Consider the following 5240-nt stretch of genomic DNA (forward strand, 5'->3'; position numbering starts at 1 on the left):
GCTGGTCCCGAGAAAAAAATAATTTTTAAAAAAAAAAAAAAAGAGAGAGAGACATCCATAAGTGTAGAAGTGTAGTCACTGATGTTTGATCTATGTCCAAAAGAGTGCTCCAACAGAGAAAAACAAACAAAACACCAGGTAACTGGAGTACCAATGTGTTCAGGAACAAGGAAAAGTTTATAGATAAATTAGGTTGCCTAAGCTCCCTAGGAATAGCCCATTTACCAAATGCAGTCACAAAACTGCAATAAACAATTGCTGCCATTGTTAAAATCACAATGGGCCATACAGGGTGGGCCTTCTCTCTCTCTTTTTTTTTTTTGGAGAGTATTTTTGTTTTGTTTCGTTTCTTTTGCTATAGGACATGTGCGATCCCTAGAAAGACAGAGAGACAGAAAGTGAGAAGTCACCCCCCCCAGGAGGGAAGGGCACACCGCAATCCTTTCTCCTCCATTCTCCTCTTGGGATCTTGGGCACGCACGCACATGCACCCGGTGTGAGTTTAAGCCACCGGGTCTGGGACTGGAACCATGGTCGACTATGTGGGAGTCCGGCGACATAGCCATTACGCCAACTGCTGGTCCCCATACAGGGTGGGCCTTCTCAAAAGACTAATTTGAACCAAGGTATGATTTTGGTCAGAGCACTAGTCCATATTTCTAGAAATGAGCTGAGAACTCAATGAGGTTTATCATCCAGATCTTTGGTCAAATGGAACAGACAGATCCATTTCTGAGACCAATGCTCCCAAGGTCTAGTCAAGGCAGTGCACACTTAGTAATGCTGACGTCACAGTCTGCCCGTGTCCGCTAAGCCCGAGCGCAGCTAATGCGGGTCCCAAAAAAAAAAAAATTTTTAAAAAAAAAAAAAAAAAGAGAGAGAGACATCCATAAGTGTAGAAGTGTAGTCACTGATGTTTGATCTATGTCCAAAAGAGTGCTCCAACAGAGAAAAACAAACAAAACACCAGGTAACTGGAGTACCAATGTGTTCAGGAACAAGGAAAAGTTTATAGATAAATTAGGTTGCCTAAGCTCCCTAGGAATAGCCCATTTACCAAATGCAGTCACAAAACTGCAATAAACAATTGCTGCCATTGTTAAAATCACAATGGGCCATACAGGGTGGGCCTTCTCTCTCTCTTTTTTTTTTTTTGGAGAGTATTTTTGTTTTGTTTCGTTTCTTTTGCTATAGGACATGTGCGATCCCTAGAAAGACAGAGAGACAGAAAGTGAGAAGTCACCCCCCCCAGGAGGGATGGCCACACCACAATCCTTTCTCCTCCATTCTCCTCTTGGGATCTTGGGCACACATGCACACGCACCCGGTGTGAGTTTAAGCCACCGGGTCTGGGACTGGAACCATGGTCGACTATGTGGGAGTCCGGCGACATAGCCATTACGCCAACTGCTGGTCCCCATACAGGGTGGGCCTTCTCAAAAGACTAATTTGAACCAAGGTATGATTTTGGTCAGAGCACTAGTCCATATTTCTGGAAATGAGCTGAGAACTCAATGAGGTTTATCATCCAGATCTTTGGTCAAATGGAACAGACAGATCCATTTCTGAGACCAATGCTCCCAAGGTCTAGTCAAGGCAGTGCACACTTAGTAATGCTGACGTCACAGTCTGCCCGTGTCTGCTAAGCCCAAGCGCAGCTGTGGCCGCCTACTCAGAGGAAGTTCTGGGTTTATCCACATTATTTCTCACCTGGAGCATTCTCCCTTCCCACTTCACTATTTATTTATTATCTGTGGGGTTTTGTGGATATGTAACCTCTCTGTGCCTCAGTGTGCTTTTATCTGAAGTGAACAAAATACTGGTTCCTCGTTCCTAGAGGTTGTGGTGAAAATTAAATGAGATAATACACATGAAATGCTTAGCATGGTTAAGCATTTATTGAATTTAGCTATTGTAAGAATTGTTACTCAAGCTTCACATGTCTTCTTCCTCTAATAAGCCTCTCTTAATGCCCTACAGCTGATCACTTGCCCAATATGCTCCCACAGCGCATGGTATGAGATTTGCATGTTATCTTTAGGGGCAGCCCCCAAAGTCTTCAAGGACACATCTCCTAGATTCTTAGTGCAGCTTCAAGATACCTCCACCAACCGAGTCAGCCATAAATAAAACCTTGACTCTCTGGGCACAATTACTGATCCAGTGGTGGGGTGGACCAAACAGAGTTCATCTGAATAATTGAAGGTACTGTCTGGAGACTGGATGAAAGAGAATCTCTCTTTTTATGAGAGCTCATGCACTGAGGATGACACATTTTTGGAGTTACCATAGGTCATCTTTTCCAGCAAGAAGACTGCCTGAGAAAGGAGCTCATGCAGAAGAAAGCAGAGGTCCCAGAAAGAGAAAGAGACAGAAGAATGAGAAAAGAGAGAGAGAGAGCATTGGCATCCTGGATTCGACCACACCAGAAGACATCTGAACCCAAGACCATTACAGTCAGTAAATAGCCTTGTCTTACTTAAGTTAGCTTGAATCTGGTTTCTCTCACTTGGTATTAAGACTTCCCCATGAATAACACATTCCACATTTCATCTAATTGTCTATCTTCCCAACTGAGCTGTAAATGCCATAAAGGCAGAGGCCCTGCACTCGCTGTCCAGCACCATACCCAAGCAGAGCACCTGCCCAGAGTGGGCCTCAAGCATGTATGAATGTCTGAATGATGAATAACCTGAGGGGAGTCTGAATGGGAAGCTCTACGCAAACAATGACGGGAGGGTGAACTCTCACTGTCTTCTCGCAGCTCCTCCCCAACTGAGTACAAGTTGGAAATCTCATTACTCCCAAAGGCAGCTCCCTAGTTCAATGTCTCCCATCCCCTGTCAACCTCTAAATAAGAGAGAAAGACTCTCTAAAAGGAAAATGATGCTTATTTTGTTTATTGAGAATAGGCATTGCTATGCCAAATATACTTGCCTTAGTAAACTACAGCCATATTCAAGGAAGTAGGGGAAGACAATGGCTTTAAAAATAATATGAGGAGGGATTGCATCGTTTGCTTTGGGACTATTATCTTTGGCTACCAGCATCAATTACAAGAGTGGAATCAGTCTTAGGTTGGACAAGCCGTTTCTGGGCAGAGGCCTCACAAAAGTCCTTTTTGTAGTCAGGTTACAGAGGTCCTTGCTCAAGGCCGTGGTGACAGTTCTCCTTATTAGACATACCTGCCGGAGAATTGCTGCCTTGATGGTCTTCACCTGCTTCCTTGGCTATGGCTGTGGTTTACTGTTCAGTTTAGTCAGGGTTTAACACAAGTTGATACAAATGACTCCGTTTTGATTCTGACAATTTTCACACCAGTCATTTTTCAGAAAAACAGGTCCCACGAGGTCATTGCAGGCTGTTGGAGATCTTTGTCTCTAAGACTATAGTACAAGGCACCATTCCAGAGAGGGGAGATGTTGACTTGTCAGTAACCATCATATTAAACCATCAACTTTTTGAGAATTTTCAAAGATTAATATAGGTGGGTGTATTAATAATTTCTTTAAATTAATTGGAGACACTGGGAATGAGACTAAGGAAGGGATTTTGTTCCTTGGAAATTTGTGTTTTTACAGATCACAGCCTTCCACAGTTTTTTATTTTTTATTTTTTTGGTTTGTTTGTTTGTTTAGATTTTTGCCACAGGGCATGTTGTGTCATGTGTTTTATAAGTTGTGGGATCTGGGACTTGAATACTGGAGTCCACCATGTGGGATCCAGAACCTTAACAACCATGCCACCTACTGGCCTACCTCCCTCAGGTCAAAAACAGAATCCATTGGGACGAGCAGGTGGTATGGTGGGTTAGAGGCTAGATTCACACATGGCCACCCACAGTTTTAGTTCTGGACCCAGCAGCTTGAAAATCATACCAGGAGTGTGTGTGTGTGTGTGTGTGTGTGTGTGTGTGCATGATCCAAATAAGCTCTCAAGAGGGCAGTGGTGGAGAAAGGACTGTGGTATGACCATCCTTCCTAGGAGGATGATTTCTTACTTTCCCTATCTCTGTCTCTTTTTGGTGAACACATCCACTCTATGGCAAAACAAAGCAAAACAAACCAAACCAAACAAACTAAACAATCTGTTAAATTCCTCTGTGTTACATAGCAATTACTCAGGTGCAAGTCATCCACAAGACTCAACCCAGATATAACAACATTGTTTCAAAAATGTTGAAATTTCATTGTTAAATAACAGAAAAGTTTGAGACTTTGAGCCAGAGGCCCAAAGAACAAGAATGTGAGCAGATAAGTACCAGGTAGCCACTATGTATACCCTCTACTCTGCTTGCTCACATATCTCCCAGAGGGCCCAAGAGGATCTTCAGTACATCCCCCAGGGATTTCTCAGTTACGTCTGTCCTGTGCATCAATGTTACTCCTGGTAAGGAAAATAAGCTGAATGTCCAGTTTTGACTAGTTCTGTCACACACCCACACACCACTGCCACCTGTGCTCTTCTAGCTGGACAGACGTGTCATGTTTTGCCCTCACTATTTCTTAGTCTCCTCTCCCATGGAATCGTGGGATAACTAGCCGAAGGCTGAAGTATGCACAACAAGGCTATAATCAGAAATGCCTTTCCTCCTTGACATGGGCCTTGAACCCTTGAACCAGACTTGTAGACTTGGACTTTTTCCCCTTCTGTTGAGAAAATTCCTTGTCTTAGGCCAGTACATGCTTCAGGCAGGCTAGCTCCACATTCTCTAGATGCTCCCACTAGATCAGGCTAGATAACCCAACATAGCATCAAGCTGGGATCACTGCTGTATCTGTTTAATTTCTTTTTCGTAATTTTTCTAAAGATTATTTATTTAATTGCATTCAGTATTATTATTATTTTTTAATTCGCTATAGGGCACATGTGTTCATCAGAGAAAGACAGAGACAGAGAGAGAGAGAGAGAGAGAAAGAGAAAGAGAGAGAGTGAGAAAGCAAGCTCTGGGTAGACCATGTGGAAGTCCAGTGCCTTAACTACCTTGTCACTTCCCAACCCCTGAGTATCACATTTCTCTTAAATAGATTTTCTATATAAGTTTTAACCAGTGTTTTCTTTTGGTTATCCTAAACAGCTTATCCCCCATCATTGATCACCTATCTGGTTGACTATGTCGAATTTTAGTTGGCTGTCATTAAAGACCAAAAAAAACCAGATTTCTCCTCTTGGTATATTCTTTGTTTTAGGGACTTTGATTCACTTATCTCTATTCCCATGTAAGAAACTGCTATGGTTTG

Source organism: Tupaia chinensis, unplaced genomic scaffold, assembly GCF_000334495.1.
Source record: "Tupaia chinensis unplaced genomic scaffold, TupChi_1.0 Scaffold000597_1, whole genome shotgun sequence".
Classification (NCBI taxonomy): domain Eukaryota; kingdom Metazoa; phylum Chordata; class Mammalia; order Scandentia; family Tupaiidae; genus Tupaia; species Tupaia belangeri.